The sequence below is a fragment of the Mastomys coucha genome, unplaced genomic scaffold (genome assembly GCF_008632895.1).
Source record: "Mastomys coucha isolate ucsf_1 unplaced genomic scaffold, UCSF_Mcou_1 pScaffold15, whole genome shotgun sequence".
In the NCBI taxonomy this organism is placed as follows: domain Eukaryota; kingdom Metazoa; phylum Chordata; class Mammalia; order Rodentia; family Muridae; genus Mastomys; species Mastomys coucha.
The window spans coordinates 100,731,160-100,751,258 of NW_022196897.1; the positions used below are offsets into that span (position 1 = coordinate 100,731,160).

Consider the following 20,099-nt stretch of genomic DNA (forward strand, 5'->3'; position numbering starts at 1 on the left):
TTTTTTTTTTTTTTAATGTCTTTTTGTTGTAGATGTTTCCTAGTTTGCTTTTAAGTATTCTGATTTTAACTCCCTTAAATTTCAATTCATACTCCTTTTTCCTTTGTTTTCGTTTTTGTGTTTTAGATTTTTGAGTCTTTCTGTATAACCCTGACTGTCCTATTCACTCTGTGCCTGGCCTTGAACTCCTAGAATCTGCTTCCCAAGTGCAGGGATTAAAGGTGTGCACCACCACACCTGGCTCCTTTGTTTTATCCCTCAAGCTCTCACTTTGTAGACCAGGCTAGGATTAAAAGCTTATGTGCACCACTCCTGGCTCATCTTTAAATTCTGTTTGTTTGTTTGTTGATACAAAATTTCCCTGGCTGTCCTTGAACTCACTTTGTAGACCAGGGTAGCCTTGAACTCACGTTGGCCTACCTTAGCCTCTGGAGTGCTGGGACTAAAGGCTGCCATGCCCAGATTTACATGCATAGTATTCCCAGTTGCAGTTCCTTGTGCTATCTGCTTAGAGGCATACATGTACATTTTCCCTAGAATTAATTTTATTTTTATGCCATGCTTCCTGGGGCTTTGTTCTCACTGAAGTTGTAAAATAATGTCATTTCAAGCCACCTCATTGAATTTAGGCACTCCTTTTTACCTGTTCTTAGAATCCTTTCCTTAACCCAAGGGATATAGCTCAGGAATACTTCCCAGCACACACAGGCCCTGGGTACATTTGCCAGCATTGTTTAAGAAAAAAAAAGAATGCTCCACTTAATGTGAAGAGGTAGAGCTTTGTAAGCTTTTGAAATCTACCTTCATTCTATTGTTTCTTCTCTGCCGTTTAATCGTAGGGGATCTTTCTGCCTTTAGCAGATTGGGTTTACTGTGTGAGTCTAGTACCTAAAGATATTGTCAGGGCTGTATTTAATGTCTAGGTTTTATACTTTATTTCCTGGGTTTCTAATTTAGGAAGACACTTCCAATCCACTCAAACTGTTCCCCCTAAGATTGTGTTATATGCTTTCTAGCACGAATACTCTATAGCATGTATTATATGTATTTGTAAATAAGTTGAACTTATAGAAATTTTGTAGGAGTATTCCAAAGAGTACCTTATGCCCTTTCCTGTAAATGTTAACATTTTACATGACTATTGGACCTATTGTCAGAATTCAAAATTAGTTTTAACATGATTTCATCAGTTCCTTTGCAGATCTTTATTGAACTCCGCAGTTCTCACCACGCTCCGCCCCCCCTCCCACTCCCACCTCCAACACACACAATTGGCCTGTTTTGGCACCATACATTGCCATTTAGTTCTATCATGTCTACGAGTTCTCCAGTATGTGATATTTCCCATTTGTCTTTCATGATTTTGATATGTCTGGAGAGAGTACTGATCAGTTGTTCCCCAAAGAGTTTCTCCCTGTATGCTTTTTGCTTTCTTCTAATAGACTTAGGGTAGAAAGTTTCAGCAATAGAACCCCAGAAACGGCATGGCCTACTTAGAGCATTGAGTCAGTGGCATGTGATGTCACATATCTTCTTGTTGGATGTAGCTTCATTCACTTCGGTATGGTTATGGCTGCTGAGTGTCTCTAGGGGGAGGTTGCTACTACTCCTTTTATTGAATGCCTTTGAGATATGACATACAAACATCTTGCTTGTTGCTCATCACACCTTTACTGTTTTCCCAGGGAACTGGACATCAGTGGGTTTTTCACAAAACTCAGTAGTTATATTTACCTAATAGTGGTTCAGGTTTTACCAGAGCATTCATCAGGCCAATATTCTCTACTATTGTAATTTTATGAGAAGCAACCCTACAATAAGGCCATGATATTTATTGGTATTTGCAGAATTTTCCACTACTTTATCTTAGAACATTTGATCTACAATAATTCACTATGTGGTCATGCCATTTGTGACACAATTTGGATTAAAAAATCAAGTTGTGTTATAATTAATTTGAGTAGCCTATAGTATATCTATACATAATAGAATTATAGAATTTTAGAAGTTGGAAGATTTTTAAACAGGTTCTATATCTATCTATCTATCTATCTATCTATCTATCTATCTACCCATCCACCCATCTAGCAATCATCAATCATCTATCTATGTATTTTGAGATTTGGTCTTATTATGTAATCCTGGCCTGGCAGTACTAGCTCACGGAAATCTATGTCAGTGCTGAAATTAAAAGTAAGTGCTATCACACTGATCCTTAAGTAGTATTCTTAAAGGAGATATGCATTTGTTGGAAATTATTTTACTAAGTGCTCTGGCACCTGTTTCTTTTTCTTTTTTAAAATCATGCATTGATTATTCAATTCAATTGCTATCCAAATGAGTTACATATCAAACTTTTAAGATCATGATTCTAAACAAGTATCTATGTACTTGCTGAATCTTTACCCTCAGGCACTGGGCTCTGGTTTTTCTAATTGTGCCTTGCAGAGTTGTAGGAATGGTTTTTCTGTGTTGGTCCCAACATCTCCCACTATTTTTCTGTCCTTAGATAGTAACATGGGCAACCATTCATCCATAAAAATAGCTTCAATTCCTGCTCCAAGTAAAATCTCAAAATTAGTAGTTAAAAACTGGCTAGGTCCCCTCTTCTTAAAAAATATAGTCAGCCATCTCCTTGAGCTCTTCATCTATCTTTAGCTAGAATACTGGAGTGAAGGATGCTTCTGCTATGCTTCTGCATATGTTGAATTTACTGCTCCATGGTGGACTTAGGGGTCCAGTCTGGTTAGTTACAGACTAGCACAAAATATTGTTTAATTTGTTTTTATTGGAAGTGTCCAGGTTTAATTTGGTTCAGCCCCTGTTGCCCACATAGGATGTGTTTTATGTTGTCACATCTTCTCACAGGGCATCCTCTGTTTTACATTCTTGCTTTTTGTAACCATTTGTCCTTAGGAAACCACGTGCTAGTGTAGGTCAATGCTCCCTCACTGTAAGAAGAGACAAATCTCAGAGCTCCTAAGTAGAGGAAGTAGGATTCAAACTCAAGTGGAGTCCGTCTCTTGAATCTTATTTTCTTGGTGCTCCCTGTTAAGTTCATTAAGGTTATGGTGAGCATTAGTTAACACAGAGCAGGTGAAACACTTGGTATAGTGTTGAACTGACAATATTATAAGGACTATGAGTGGGATTACTGTTAGGATGATGTCATTTGTCTAAAGTAGGTGAAATCTCCGGCATCATTTTCAAACATGTACACAATTTTGTGTTGAGACAAAGAAAAAAAGTAGATTAGCAGAAAATAGGAAAATTTATATGAACCAGTTGAGGTGATACTGAATAAATAAGACTTGACTATCTGATATTTCAGCAAATATCAGAAACTTGCCGTTTATATTTCAGTGTTTCCTAGTTGATTTATGACACTGAACAACTTTTTGGCTTTGATTCACTAATTTTTAAGAATTTCAGTGAAGTATTACAATGTATTATTAATGCTTTTAGGTTTGGTTTACATAACTGAAATAGTATTTCTGTTGGCCTTGTTTCTTGAAATTGAGTTGAGCGGTGGTTCTTAATTTGTGGTTGGTTTTTTACACTCTGATAATGTTGTGGTGAGCCTGACTTCCCGAATAAAAGGTGACAATGGCTCATAAAGGGAGAAAAAAGCTTTTATTGAACCTGAAATGTTGTTTATGGCTTTGCCAAAGGATTACAATTAATTGGCAAGACATTAAAAAGTAGTATTAATTCATGTATTCTGCAACTATCTAGATATGCTTCTGTAGTGATTATCGATTACGTTAGGCTGAGAAGTGAATATGATTGTTTGGTATATACTCGTCTTTTAAAGTGATTTTTTTATTATTATCCTGTAAGATTTCAGATTCTGATTTTGTTGTGATATTGTAGGCTAGGTCTCTGTTTTTCTGAGAGGTCATTTTGCTTCTGTATGGCCTCTCTGCTTTCTAAAGTAAGTTTTAGCTCTCCTGAGATATTTGTACTTTTATGTACTTATAACACTGCAGAGGCGAGATAAGCATGGATTCTTGGTAAAGGAATATTTAGGAAAACCGTTTGATAGCATCATTGAGATGCAGCCACCGTTTGATTATTTTTCTTGTTAGTTTTGTAGGGAGGATGTTTATATTATTAGAATACTAGATTCATGTTAAGTCAGTGTTCAGGCATCATACCTCAGCTTTCTCAGCAATAACCTCTATGAGAATGGTAAAGGAGAATTACATATTTCCTTAGGAAAAAAGATTGATGGAAGTATGAGGCAATAATATTTTATTATTTAACTTTCAATAAATGTGGGGGTGAATTTACTATTATTTTTTATTATACCCTTTGCCATATTGGTTAAATTTACTTTAAAGACAGAACAATATGTAATATGTTACAGTTAAGTCTGAAAAGTAACCTCCATAATAAAAGTCATGAAGTTACAGGGCAGGGTGAACACTAGTTTCTGAAGTTGTCGTTTTAATTGTTATTGAAGGTAAAATATCACTCATTTGATGGAAACTTTTTCTCTTTTTTAATGATAAATTATGGACCCATAATTAATCTTATGATAAATTAAGACCCCTTAGGCTGTTTTAATAGAGCACACTGGGGCTGATATGAAACCCTAACTGAAAGAGAATAGGGAAAGAGATTACTAGATGTAAGACTGTGGGGTTCTTGTCACCAGAGGAGAATGATCTGTTCCCCATGCATTTGAGATGGTTCTTCTAGAGTGAACTGGTTTGTGGGGACACAGCAACAAAGCTGGATGCATGTTGATCACAGAGCCACCCTCTCCTGATCCCACTGTGAAACTAATGCCAACTCCACGTTTCCTCACTTTCTATTCCTCTGTTCTCACGAGGTTCATAGCTACCAGTCCCTCAGAATCCAAATCATGTCAAGGGGCTCTAACATGGTGTCCCACACGTTCAAGTGTGCCACTTGGTGGAGGCGTGGTCTTTCTGATCACTGTTGCTTCCCAAACAGAAAATACTTGTTTTCAACCTACTGTCTTGTTCAGACTGTAACCTGATACCTTTTGGAGTTCAACAATAGGATTCCACAATTCTCATTTCCAAACAAAGAGTAGAAATGTTTCAGAAACTCTTTTAAGTGTTTAAAGTGTAATAGTTCAGCGGCTAAATATGTTTTAAGACCATTCAACTGAGCACCCTAAATTTAAGAACGTAAGAGTAAATATTTTCAAACAATGAAATTCATGTAGAGAGAAAGTAAAGTAGATTCATGTCTTTTGGTGCCATTGTTCAGTTCAGGCAAATATTGAGCTATTGTCTTTCTCCAACAAAGTGCTCAGCCCTAGTCTTTCTGTGATCTTCCTGGGAGCAGAAGTCATGTCTAAGCCCAGACTTAAAATACCCAGTGCATTGCCTCTGTTGGTTTCTGCTTAACTTACTCACATTTATTTATTTATTTATTTATTTATTTATTTATTTATTTAAAAAGTGTCATTGTTATGACCTAGGCTTTGCTCTTGGAACAAGAAAGAGTAAGCTAATCTAACTCTAATCTTATGTTTATTCTGTTCGAGGAAATGGGCGATAAAGCAGACCCTGGGCATTTACAAGGGTTATCATTTAAGGCTGTTGAAAATCCTCGAGTTCTCAGTTAGCATCTTGTAGGATATCCAGAGCCTCCAGACCTGCGGGATGAGAGTATTTGGTTAAGCTCACTTATCAGCCAGTTCACTCACTGCTTCCTCAGATCAGCTGTGCTGGATGAAAGATTCAGATGCGCACACAGCAGGCTTATGAGTCACAGCTCATCGTGTGTATTTGTAATCATTCTCAGGTAGTGGGAACCAGGTCTATAGAGATGGAGGATAAACACCTTGGTTTGACATTTGTTCTTGTTGGCATGCTGTAGTCCCCTGAGACCCTGCTGCTTGCAGCATAGTACTTCTGACTCATAGTGGAATAAGACTCTTGTAAGTAAATGTCTCACGTGTAGTGTAGATAGGATCTCAGAGGTAAAGCAACATTTAATCAGCCTCCTTCCATCCACACAAGAAATTAGACCGGCAAAAAATGTTTTCAATTCTTTTTGTTTTTGTCTACAATTTCTTCAATCTGCTATTTTTTTAAGGTATATTATTCTACTATTTGTTTTTGCTGATAATATTGGTAGGCAAAGCTATAAAATTTGGTATTAACTGGCACTTCAAGCCTCATTTAGCTAAGATGGTAAATGGACCGGGGCTATGAGACAGGCGTCATTGTATAAAATTTAAAGATCTCACAGACTCTTACAGCCTGCATGTGTCAGCCTGCATGGAACACACAGCTCATAGATATTATTTTCTGTCAGGTGAAGGTAAAAGTTGTCTAGATCTGTATTTTCTGCAGCCAACTAATAATGTGTGGACATATAAAGATAAAACTACCATTAATCACAAATTTACATTTGGAATTTTTATTTGCACTGTGTTGGGCACATTTGTTACCTCTGTGTGCAGATCATAAACAGCACTACTGCTGCTGTTATTTTGGATTTCGTGGCCTAGAGTGAACTAGTGTTGGGTTCAGGTAGCGTTTAGAACTGGACCAGTTCATTAATGCTAAATGCAGAAATGCAGAAACTTGTAGAGAAGTTGTTTTCCTTGCTTTCTCTGTTTGCTTCTGCAGGCAGAACTCTCCATGCTCGCTCTTCATTTGGAGAACTGACTCCCACAGCACCAGTGCCCGGCAGGGTCCAGTGGCAGGAGAGTGAATGCGGCTGGCCTGCCTTGGATTGTGGCAAAGTAAAAGCAGGATTTTGTGCACTGACAGGGCAGCTGCTGCTTTGCACTGCAGGGCTGTGGTCCTAACTGCTGCCAGGGATCCTCCTTAGGCATCCAGTATAGATCTTACTCCCCCCACCTCCCAACCCTTTTTTTAAAGGAAAAAAAAATCCTGAGTGTTTAATGTTTTCAGTTTGCTTGAATTTTTAAAACACCATGTGGGCCAACATTTTCCTGGCCAAACAGAGTAAGTCTGTGGGCTGAGTTTGGCTGGTGGCCAGTGAGGGCTGGAACTGTCTCTTCTTGGCTCCTGAGAGTTGATTTTGAGTATCTTCTCCAGATCCTACGGCCCGTCCATCACACTGCTAGCTAGCAGTCTGTGGTGTGGGTGCTCCTATCACAGGAAAATTCTGTAAGCCTGGGCTCCCTCTTGGCCCCAATCTTGAATATCCCCAAAGGCAGTTTGTTTAACTCCAAATGCCACAGATTAAAGCTTTTTGCATTACACGTTATAGCACTATAACATGATTTTTATAGATGTTTCTTAACCTGATTTGTTCTCATTGACTTGTTTCAGGAAAGGTGCTCAGAGTTCTTCTATCTGCCCTTCATTCATTCTTTTTTTTTTTTTTTTTTTTTTTTTTTTTTTTTTTTTTTTTTTTTTTTTTTTTTTTTTTTTTTTTTGTTTAGTTTTTTTTGGTTTTTTGAGACAGGGTTTCTCTGTGTAGCCCTGGCTGTCCTGACACTTACTCTGTAGACCAGGCTTGCCTCGAACTCAGAAATCCGCCTGCCTCTGCCTCCCAAGTGTTGGGATTAAAGGTGTGCGCCACCACTGCCCAGCCAGTCTTGTTGTATTAGGCTGTTTCCTCTTTAATTGTGGTGTATAAATTTCCAATATTGCATCTTCACAGTACCCAGGACCAGCAGGTATTGTAATATGTATGACAATGGACATTTGATTGACCCGATGTTAGGAACATTTCCTCCTTGTCTTCTTCATTAAGCCATATTACAGATTTCTTACTTAGGATAATTGGTAATTAATCCCTTCAGAATAGATTAGGTAAATATAAAGATGTTATAGTTCCTTTTAGCAGGATTTGGAATTGTTCTACCAGTGTTATACTCGAGGGCTTATCATGTCAGAAGTTATTTCTAGAGAAACTTTAAGCTCAGTAGTTACCCTTTTAATTACTAGTTATTCCAACATAAGAAGTGAATATCCTGCTTAGCAATTTTAGTGAAAGACAATGGAAAATTCTTAATTGATTACAAATTAATTTAGTGCAGTTTCCTAGAGACTTAGTGTTATGTTTCTTCTTTTTGTACATCATAATTATCAGTCATTAGAGAAGACATGGGCTGAGGAGATGGGTAGCATAGTGGAGAATGTGCTTGCTATGCAAGTGTAAATACTAGAGTCCAGGTCCCCTAGAATCCATGTAAATGCTGGCTTGGTATGGTGGCCCATCTATAATTCCACTATTCAGACTGTGGATGCAGCTGACCCCAGTAAGCTGGTTCATTAGGTTAGATATAGCCTAATTAGAAGACCCTGCCTCAATGAATAAGGTCAATTGCCATTCAGGAAGACTTTACCAGTGCCAACTTTTGGCCTTGACACACAAACACATACACATACACATACACATACACATACACATGCATAGGTACACCACACGAGCGGTACCTGAAAAAATTGTGTATTTTTTTAAGTCTACAGGGCAAGATTGTACATTGTAGAGTGACAAATGGAATCCATTGCTGGTGGGCCCACCAGAGTGCCTGCTGGGTATGCTGTTGAGTTTGGAGATTTGTAGCCTGGCCTAGACCTTGGTTGGTTTACTTAACTTTGCCTGCTTGTTAATTATATATAATTTTATAAATTATGGGCCCAAACCATAGTACCACATACCCAACGAGGCTATGAGAATTTTTTATTTTAAAGATTTAAATACATTGGTTTGAAGAGCTTTATTCCTGAAAATAAACATACAGATCTGAGTTCTTGAATTCCTTGCCAGGTAATTCCTACCTCCCTTGATGAAATACCTTTATTTATGAAATGAAATCATTACCAATTCAAATGAGAATATGTAACATAGAAAGCAAAAATCTTGATACCCTAGCTATCACAGATCTTGTTATTGTTACTGTTGTTTATTCAAGAATGTTTCTTGCAGTGGTTTTTTAGACTGGTAGTAATTAGACTTAGAAAATTAGAAGTAAAAAGATTTTGCCCAACATCAAATCTTAGTTCATTCTTCCTCCTCCTCCTCCTCCTCCTTCTCTTCCTCTTCCTCTTCTTCCTCCTCCTCCTCCTTTTTGTAAATTGTGGTGAAATCTTAATGTCATATTCTGTTGCTTTTCTCCCCCCAAACAGTAATGTTATATAAACAGTACTTAAGGCATCAAGAAAATAATTATGTGAGAAAAATACCTTAAAATCCCCAGCTTTTAACATTATGATCATTTTCTTTAGTGCAGAGGTTCTCAGCCTTCCCAATGCTGTGACCCTTTAATACAGTTCCTCTGGTTGGGCTAACCCCCACCATAAAATTGTTTTGTTGCTACTTTATAACCGCAAATTTTACTACTGTTATAAATTATAATGTAAATATCTGATGTGCAGGATATCTGCAAACCTCCAAGTGGTCACAACCCACAGTTTGGGAGCCTAGGAAGCACTTCTCAATTTGATAGGAAGGTGATTTGTTGTGTTAATGGTGTATTTGATTGAATACCAGTTTGGATTCTGAGTTTTGCTTATCAGGAGGCAGCTGTAATCCAAAAACTGTGTTTAGGTGTACGTTTCCAGGATGTAGTGGGTTTGATCATCACATGAATGTGGACTTTGACTCAAGTGTTTAATACGGGCGTTAGTCAGCTTTGAAGATGTTTCTAAGTGAGCTTAAAGCTGTTTGTCATACTAGTACCATACTATGTGAAAACTAATGGAAAATACAGAGTTGCATAAAGTCTATAAATTATTACAACAATTTTTACTCCTTAAGTCTTTACTTTCATTAATATGTTGTTTTCTAGAATGCTGCCTTTTGAGATAGCCTTTAATTTCTGTACTTTCCAATTGAGTGATAATGACTTGGGCAAGACCTCACCCCTCTTTCTTTTCTGTTACCATCACAGGGAGCCCACTACACTGTAAACTCTTGGAGTTAGATCTACTTCATTTCAACTGGTTCAAATAAAAGTGTTAAAATTGCTTTAACGATCTTTGTCCCTTTACAAAAACAATATTTAAAAACTTGAATGACATTGACAAAATGTTGCCTGCAGCCCAAGTCTACAGAAGTAAGCCATAATTATGCTCCAGATTCTATGTCTAGGGACTCTTATTTGCCACCTGTCTCTTCTGAAGTGTTAAGACATTGGGTAGCTTTATTTCATCTGGTGGAGGTGTATAGGGAGTGTAGTTTTGGCACATTGTCATGGAAAATATTTTATTCATGTGATAGCTTTTTAGACAATTGTATTCTGTACTGTATTACAGTGGCACAATAAATTGCTGAATAAACTGTCTGCTCAGTATGACTTTAGCATGAAAAATTTGATGCATAGAGGGGGAGAGGTTGGAATATATCAGCCTTTTCTGACAAGGGACTTTGAATTTTGACCTAATATGGGTGACCTTTGTGCACAATAAAAGTGAACTTAATCTCAAGGTTAAGGTTGAGGTGAATGGCAGGGCATGGTAGGGCTCCCACTTCAGGGAGCAACTTTTCAGCCCACCTAGCTGTGGGCTAAGTGGGACCCTCACACTGTTATTTTCTTCCTAAAACTTAAAAAGAAATTAAAAGCATATCTAGAAGCTTATTTATAGCACACCGTTTGGCTTTTAATCAGCATCCGGGTTCTTCAGAACTCTGCTCTCTGTTTAATTGTATTAAGTTCTTTTGGTTTTGCATAGATTATTTCTAAGTGAAAGGTTTGAGTGTGATATTGTCTCTCACAGATAAGCTAGCTAGCTAGCTAAAAATAAAAATGTTCTATGGCTCACAGGACAGATAGCTGACATATATAAGGTTTGAACTGAAAATATATGCTCTTTTAAGAGTTTTTTTTTTTCCTTTGACAAGTTGAACCTCTGTCACCAAACTTTAGAACTGTCAGAAGAATTTTAAGTGGTACATGCCTTTGTATAGATTGTAATTAAGAGGACTCGTATGAGCTATTGTTTTAAAAGGCTATTATGGTTTAGAGGTTGTTCTTATCTACCCCCACTTCCAGAATTTCCTTTGAAATATGTTGGCTAATCCACGTGCATTATAATATGATATGAGACGAAGCGATAGTAGAAAATATTTTTATGGTTTTTGTGTGCTGTACCTAGAAGGGAGATTGTTTTCAAACGTAAATTTCAGTGTTAAACCCTTTACTACCAGAAACCTTGTCTGCTTTGTCATAAATAAAATGATAGCCAATCAGATATTAGGAAAAGGCTGTGGTGTTACAGTATCTGAACCCCTACTGAATATTCTGCTCGAATAATTGGTTGGAACAACAAATAGTTGAAAAGAGTGTCAGAGGCTCACATGGAAAGAACTTCTCCTGTTTTAATCGAGCCTGCAAAATCTATTCCCCAGGACTGATCAGCTCTGAAGGGCTGGGTTTGATGATCAGGATGGCAGGAAACCATGCTTTCAGGACATAACGCATTGACGAGGCCATCCATCATTTGTTAGCATACGCCGAAATGTGGGCTGTGTGTGCAGAGGCCTGTGATTTAGTAAATACTTGGGAGATGAATAGAGCTTACACACAGGGGAAGATATTGCTGTCCTTCAGCAGCCTGAGACCCAAGCTCCTGCTGGGAAGGCCATCTGACGGCACATCATCAGTAACCGGCCTGTCACAGTCAGCGGTGCCCACCGACCATCGCCAGTATATTAAATGCATTTTTAATATCTGCTTGAGTAGATTTAATGAAGAAAATTTAGTTTCCATACTCTAAGCACTGCTTCCTCGAGTGTTCGAAAGCCTGGACTCTTCTCTGCACACAAAAGGGGGAAGATCATGCTAGATTCAAAAGGAGTGCAGATAAAATAATATGTACATATACAAAAAAATTGGTTTTATCAGAATGCACATCTTGTTTGTATAAAAGCTCTCTTTAGAAAGAAAGAAGGAAAGAAAGAGAGAAGAAGCAAGCAAACAAACTGCAGATTTGGGTTAATTTCTTAGCCTCAACTCTCCTTAGAAGCTCTTTGTGTGGAAAGGTTCAACTTGTTAGCAAAGGGATGTAATGTAAACCTATGGCGTTGGAAGGAAACGGTACAAAGGCCATGCCATGATGTGGCTTGGGTTGTCAAATCTGTGGGTAGGGAAATTCACTTTTTGGTTATATTGTGTTTTGAGACATATTGTATGGGCCATTGGGTTGTTACCTAAAGATATAAAAATAAGGTTTCTTTTAGTTTGTTCCTTCCGAGAGATGGAATATTGAACATTACTTACTAACTTGTTAATCACTATTTTTTTGTTTGCTATCACATAGTACAGTACAAAATGAATAAAAACATAGCGTTCTACTTTCTTAGACTGTAATGTCTCTTTAAAATTATAATTTTAATGGTTTTTTTTGATTATGTGAAGTATGGACCCAGTATCTAATGAGTTTCAATTGCTGACATTATTTACTACAAAACAGCAAGACAACCAATTAGATATTGTTGCAAGTGGGCACTTTAAAGGTTTCCCCTCTTAGAAAAAACACAGGAGAATATGCTCTGGTGTTCACAGAAGCAGCAGCTAAGGAATGGGATCTATAAATCTGACTCCTGCATGTGTCAAAACAGTAATGTATTAAATGCATATTATTATAAAAATTTAAGACATGTCTTAAACACACTTACATTTTTATAACACATGGCAATATTAAATAATACATTTCCTTGTTAGCATCTGTTTGCCGTCATTGTTGGCAAGACCTGTGATTTATTGCTTAAATTAATGACCAAGGCCGTTTTGGACCTGATATATGCCCCTAAGCTTATTACATCACTAAATAAAGTAAAATGTATGTGCTTGTGACAAAGTTATTTTTATAATTGTTTATCCCTTTAAAGTGCTCCATTCAGCGATCCACTGCAAGGTTCACAATGGTTGGCTTGTGACCAGAAAATAATCTCAGAAAGGCAAAATATATTTCTTGTCTAGAAATAAAATGCTAGAGTGATGGTGATGATAGGGGACCCAGCAAGAGCATGCAGCACTCAAAACCCTTTCCTTCAGTGCTCTCTGGGAACTTTTACTGTGAGCCTTAATGCACAGCCTCTCTGCCTTTGTCCCAACTCAAGCCTGTGGATGCATGAGCTCACCTTCATACCCAGCCATGCATGTGGGCCAAGTGTTTTGCTCTGACCCCAGACCGCAAGGGTTAACTCTGCTCTTAGCTCAGTGTTCTGCAGGTGCCATTGTTGTCACACCTTAGACTGGGGTCTTTTCCCACTTATAGCCTAGAAGTGGAAACTTGATGGTTTCTGTGTTGAACTCTGTTTGACTTTGTAGCTTTATCTTTCTCTTCTGAAGATCTGGTGTGACAGCCCCTTGTGTATTTTTACAGTGCCCTGTAATTCATCGGAAGGCATTCTGCCACCCGACTTGCTGAGTGGTATTATATGGCTCCCTGGTTTTCCCCTCCACATGGAAGTTTCTCATTGACTGTTAGCTCTCCTGTCATTGGTCAGAGGTGGAGATCTTGAAAGCTGCTTCTGAACTGCAGTATCTGTCTTGAAACCACCGGAATTCCTAGATGTTAGCTGTATTACTGTAGCAAGGCTATGTTTATGCATACCTTGGAAGAGTTGGCATTTTTCACTCATAAATGGTAGCAAAACCCAATTCCTATGAAAGGTACTTTCTTCTCGTGTTTATCTGATTTCCACTGCATTTCTCCCCAGTATTCATTCCCGTTGAAGATGATTGTATAATCTTTTTAGGAGCTTGCTCAAAATTTATTAAAGACAAGAAATAGATTAAAGAATTTTTTTTTTTTAAAAAGCCAAGAAGCATTCATGATTTTCTGAAAAGCCTTACTAACTTTCCCATCCTTTTTTCTCTTTAAAACAGTATGGTTTTTTAATTTCATGTTTGACTTTTGTAGACAGTTTTTCTTTGTACACTGGGTTTGCCTTGAACTTATGATCCTTCTCCTCAGCCTCCTGAGTGCTGGGGTTGAAGTACCTACTACATCCTCTGTTCTCTGTCCTTTACCTGAAAGACTTGTCCTCCTATCAAAAGCTTAAAATGACATCTTCATTTCTCATTTCTTTTCTTCCTTGGGTATGTTCATTCTGCCTCCTTCCTTCTTGTCTCCCAGAGCTCTCCTCTCCTCTCCTCTCCTCCCCTTCCCTCCCCACTCCTGTCTTCTGGTCTCCTCCCCTCCTCTCTTTTCTCTCTCCCCTCCCCTCCCCTTTCCTTTCCTTTTCTGGCTTCCTATTTTGTCTCTCCCTCCTCCCACCCCCCTTTATTGTCTTTGTATATTACAATAGATCCACTCTTTTTTTTCTTTTTTTTTTTAGTTTTTCGAGACAGGGTTTCTCTGTTTATCCCTGGCTGTCCTGGAACTCAGTCTGTAGGCCAGGTTGGCCTCAAACTCAGAAATCCACCTGTCTCTGCCTCCCAAGTGCTGGGATTAAAGGCATGCGCCACCACTGCCCAGCAAGATTTTCTCTATCAGTTATAGTCGTGTTTACCTGTCCACATAGAACCTATACATTCCTTTCTTTTGCATCCTATTCAGTGGACTGTGAATTCCCTTGGATAAGGCAGTGTTTGGCTCTAATTTTATTTTCTAGCTCTTCTATTTATTACCTAGGATTGTATTGTGTCCCTTCATACCTTTGGTGAATTCTTGCTAACTTTCAGGTATGGACCAGTGCTCATTTGTTTTATTGGCCCCTTTTGAGATGACTTCAAAGTGGGTTTGTTCCTGTTGGCCACTTTAGTTCTATGTAGTAGCATACAAAAAATTTAGTAGTGTTTCCTGAGATTGTTTCTTAAGTTCTTACTCTGGGGTCAGGATATTTAAGTCCTGTTTTAAAATATGAAAATATTCAATAGGCAGTTAGGATTTAGTCTAGTGTTCTTGGTCTTAGAAAAAATGAAAGAGACCACAGACAGATGTAGGTTCATGTGTGATATTTTAGCATGTGGAGCAATGGCTGTGGAAACCTTTACACTATAATTTTGTGAGTTGTACTTTGTTGTGTAACTCTAAGCCTAATCCAAATAAATCTTGGGAGGTGAGTAAATATTTTCTGTACATTCTCTCCGCTTTCAGAAGCAATGCTCCATCTATGAAATGTTAGTGAGTACATTAAATAAAACAATATGATGTACACTATGTCAGATGTGATAAATTATTCGGTACAGAACATTTATACAACATATGTTGAGCTGCTACGTGAACAGCTTAATGACTATAAATTATATTCATCTGCGTTGCCATTTTTGTATTTTGTTTAAAACCACACCATTTGCATTATAGATATTTCTACATTTGGGGCGGGGAGGGCAGGGCTAAGAAGAAGGCATCAGCTTCTTAAATGTGCAGGTCATCTTCGTGATGTTCTGACAGTGAGCCGGGGCTCCTCAGCTGTGCTGCGTACATAACACAGATGTTGGGGAGTCATCTGTCAGCCATGCCTCTCCTATGGAGTTAAAGTTCTAGAGGGAAAAGAATTTGACACCCTGCTGTCACTGTTACATTTTCACAATAGAAGAGCATGCAAATATTGAACCTCCTGCTTAGCCACAGTGTCCTGTCTAATGTCTGTGCTGGTTAGAATAAAAAATCATGGGTGCATCTTGGTCTCGGAGATCTGACAAAGGTCATGCTATGTTGGGCATTTGAATTGGAAATTGTCTGGACGTAGATTTTATAAAGCTCCCACTGTTGTGTGTGGGGAGAATTTCTACAAGGTTTTGTCCCTGGAGAGGCCTCATAGGCCCTTTCTGTCCCATGAATGAATTTAGATGTGAGGGTTACTCCTGCCTTAAAACTGTTAAGTTCATTTTGCATACATCCCTAGAGAGAAAAACTGGCAGATGCTTTTATCTTGGAAGTGTTTAAAAGAAAACTGCAGAGCAGGAACAAGAGAGGAAAGGGGCCCTGTGTGGAGTCCCAGAACATTTTGGAAATGGCCAATATGCAGTTTTCATCAGTATGAAGGCGGGGTGCAATATGGTGCCTGTAGCCCACAAGGGAATATGAATGTTGATTAAGCATACTCCCAGGCTTTGAAATTCTGAAAGCAGTGTCAGAATAATGGATGTTGAGCAAATGTCAAGCATTTGTTAATTTCTCTGTTATTTGGAGTTTATCTACCATGATCAATCAAATAAACTAGCGCTTCTCTCTTGTGGCATGTGTCATTGATATGGTGATTAGGTGGCTAGAGAGACCTTCTGGGTTTTTTTCCAGGTAACACATTATAAATGAGCAGAACAGAGCTTTTCAGTTCAATTTTTGTTTATGGTTTGGTTTAGTTAAATTTGTTTTGCAATTAACTACTTTGGCTTAAAGGTGATACTAAAAGAAAAAAAAGCCACTTGTCCAAGTTATTCTTCACTGTCTACCATTTGCAGCCACCAAACTGGTACTGATGCCTGTGGTTGTCATCTACATACAGTTTTCAGAAGTTTATAAAACTCTGATACAAAACTATATGAAAGAAACTGACCTGAAGAAACTCTGATCCCTTACCATTTGTAGGTAGAGTTTTTCAGCTCATTGTCTCCTCACCCCTACATTTCGGTGGTTAGCTCCAATTTCGATTTTTATTCTGTAAGGGGCAGTAGACAGATTTCCTTCATGTGGTCTGAAGTCATTTTATCTTGTTATTTTTGTGCTGTTTGGATGGAGAATCAGCAAAGCTTTTGCAGCATTTACTTAAAGCACCAGACTGTGCAATGGTGATGTTTGGAGGTGGGAAGGGTAGTTTCTCTTTAGAATGTGACTGACATCACTAATTGGGATTGCATTATGCCCTGACAGCAGGCACCCTGCCCCTGAGGTGGGTAAGTTAAAAGGTGGGGATCTTTATGTACAACTTTTTAGCAGGAATCCACATAGATTTATGATTAGAGATTTGGCCTTTTCTCTCTTTGGCATGTTCATATGATGATCCTAGGCAGGTAGCTTACATGATTCTGAAGAGACAAGTGCATTCATACCCACAGATCCTGACCAAAGCAGCACATCTGGGATCTATGGCATGGATATCTCTGCAAACCGGGAGCTTCTAGAATGATCTTGCCTTCTGTTATTTAGCTTCTGAGCTTTCCTTCAAATGATTCACAGCTGAGCATCCATAAGACATGTATCCATAAAAATCACACACTGTGTTTTCTGGTGACCGTCTGCTGGTATGACCCAAATATGGCAGTTTCCCAAGCAGAAGAAAGGTTCTAGCTTCCTCGTCATCTTAACCATCTCTTTTAGGCACTTGGTTTTGGCCTTCTCTGGCAGTCCCAGCCATCTAAGTGAAGTCCTTGTGTCCTGCTTGGCATGTGCTGCCGGTGAACTAACTCCATGTTATACTCCTTCCAGTATCATAAACCAGACAGCAGGGTGCACAGGCAGCAAGCCTTTGAGTTTGAGTGCTCAGAGTGTCCCTGCATTGTTAACTTGCACCATTCACCGAATAACTCAGGTTCTCTTCAACATGCAGCTCTAGGGTGTTCGGTTTGTAGTGATGAAACTGTTTTTCCTAGTTGAGATTAGAAAGACATGAGTAACTTTGTTTTGGTGTTGAAAACTGCTGCATATTAATTTGAGGCAGACTGACTTTGAGCTGCTGTAGTTTTTACCCATGTACACTCAGAGGGAGTGAATCACAGCAAGCACTCCAGTGGCAGGCTGAGTGGTCCAGTAAGAGGCGGGCCCTAGCTCCCAACAAACTCTTAGCTCCTGAGTGGCTCTGCCTATCTCTGCGGAAGCCCTCAGATAATGGAAGTTTTATCTTCTGTGTTCTGTGTAAAGAGATGATCTGTTTTTTAAAAAGTCTTTGAATGAGTGTTATTTTCTTCTAGAAACAAGATTCTAATAATGGCCAAATGCTCATGGTACAGTCTTTTGTGTATTTTCAGGGGTGACAAAGTTTAGTACTTTGAAAATGGAGATGAGAAGTTATCCTGTATTTATTAATAAGCCTACTCTCTCTTCCTTACTTATTAACCCTTACTTTACATCCTTGTGCTCTTCCAGCAAAGATGATCTGGCAGTCCTGGAGACACAGCCCCTCCCACTTACTCCCTCATTTTTTTCTCTGTGGGTGAATAGCAGACCCTGAGGAGGAAGGAAGGAAGGAAGGAAGGAAAAAAGGAAGGAAGGAAGGAAGGAAGGAAGGAAGGGAAGATGACATGAATATTTCTAAGCCAGCTATGCCTTGAATATTAGAGAAGAAATTCAGCAGAATTTCCATTAAACTGCTGAAACTTCTTTGTATAGAAAAGGAAGATGTTAGTAATTCAGGAATTGCATCCTGCAGTTTAAGAAGCATTCTCATAAAGCATTCTCCTTTTCCTTGTGGTTCTGGTTGATGGGCTGGGTTTCACATAGAGCTTACAATCAGTTGACACTCACCCATTGAGTATTTTAAATTCTTTCTTATCTTTATATGCACTTTACATTTGCCGAAGAGAAGAGTTGCATTTATTTAAGAACAGTGTGAAGTTACTTGTGTTATATCACTAAACTTGTGGTTGGTTTACCTCTGTTCAGAAGAGACCCATGTCTATCATAGACTGGAAGAGCTGCAAAATGACAGGGGAGACAGACCCCTGGAGAGACGGTTTCTTCCTTAGCACAGTTGTTGTGGGGGCAGGGGAGAAGAAACATCCTTAATCCCATTCTCAGAACATTGTGTGTGTGTGTGTGTGTGTGTGTGTGTGTGTACACATGACAGCTAAAAAATAGAAAATAAAATTTTCATATGAGTAACCCTCCCTTGCTGACCACCCCTCAACAAAACAACAGCCGCACATTTGTGAGACATTAGCCATCCCATACTGTTCTGGATGCAAATTGATGAAACATGCTCTTGGTAATATTTAAACCATAGAGACAGAACTTTAAGTAGATATGTAAGTACAGCTAAACACTATTTAATGCTCGGCAATTCTGTATCTGGTTGTAAAGCTTTTACACCAAAATGTTATTGCAGTGTAAGTTCCCTGTAGCAAATGATGAAACCTTCAGACTTTCTGGGAAGGAGACAATTAGCTGGGGTGTAATCTGAACTTGGGTGTCTTGCCTTTGTGCTCCAGTTCCACCCTAAAGAGGGTAGTTCTGCACTTGACACATGCAAATGCTAAATACAGCAGCAGCATGAGGTCTCTGTCATTAGCAGTAATTTATGTAATGAAAGCCACCTGGCTGTTTTTTATAATTAATTGCTTGTAAATAATAAATTTAAATATAATTTATAGTTTTCTAAATTTGATTACTATATAGCCCCAACAGCAAACCTAAAAAAATAATGGCGATTTCATAATTAAAAAACATATTTTTAAAAGTAAATGTGTTTTGGAGAGTGATGATAATAATCTCACCAATCCCCTTGCTAGCTTTTTCTCTAGTTGAGATGCTGATTTTGTAGGTCTCACTAATTTAACCTTTATATTGTCACTTCAGTTGATCTTTGAAATATATTCCTACATATAATTTAATACACAGAAGAAGATAGACTAATTAACACAAGTGAAGTTAACTCTACTGAGAAAAAAATGGGTCTAAGACTATGTTATAAATTTAAATATATTTGAAGAAACTTGAAATGTGGATGAGGCGTCTGATGGTTTATTATATACTGTAGTGATAGTAAGAGGCTTTGCCTGGGAGATTTATTAAATACTAAAGATAACCATTCATTTAGGAAAGCTTTACAGTATATCTCGGCATTCATGTAGCCAGATGTACTGCCAAAGAGTTATTTTGATGCTGTGGCAAGTATTAGTGATTCACACTGCTCAAAGAGAATGGGGAATTCTGAGCCCAGTCCTTGGTGGTCTGTCATTAACAGAGACAGAAAGGAGAGACAGAAAGGAGTAAAGGAAAAATGGAATTTATGGTTTGTACACGTTGGGTTTTTAAAATTAATTTCTCTTTTCTGAATATATCTCCATTTAAAACTATATCCTTTAAATATTTACATTGTTATTTTGCCATATAGCAGTAAAGTTACCACCATTGTCAATTTATGGAATGTGTAGAATATATTAGGAATAATAGATTAGAAAATTATATAGCTCTGAGCTACAAACATAAATTAGAAAAAATTTCCTCCATATGAGACTGTTAGTAAGTCTTACCATAATTTAGATAAATCAGTAATGCTGTTTCATTAGTTGAATCTAATCTTTT

The 20,099-nt window shown here is 38.2% G+C and overlaps 1 protein-coding gene and 1 long non-coding RNA gene across 3 annotated transcripts in view; one reads left to right on the forward strand and one right to left on the reverse strand.

Annotated features, from left to right (window-relative positions):
* The window catches only part of CUNH15orf41 (chromosome unknown C15orf41 homolog), a 196,482-nt gene that overhangs the window by 4,582 nt on the left and 171,801 nt on the right, over nt 1-20,099 (forward strand). The gene's annotated exons all lie outside the window — the stretch shown is intronic.
* The window catches only part of LOC116090671, a 131,772-nt gene continuing 126,851 nt past the window's right edge, over nt 15,179-20,099 (reverse strand). Inside the window, exon 4 of the long non-coding RNA XR_004118775.1 lies at nt 15,179-15,400. This is a non-coding gene — a long non-coding RNA (uncharacterized LOC116090671). The remainder of the gene's footprint in view (nt 15,401-20,099) is intronic.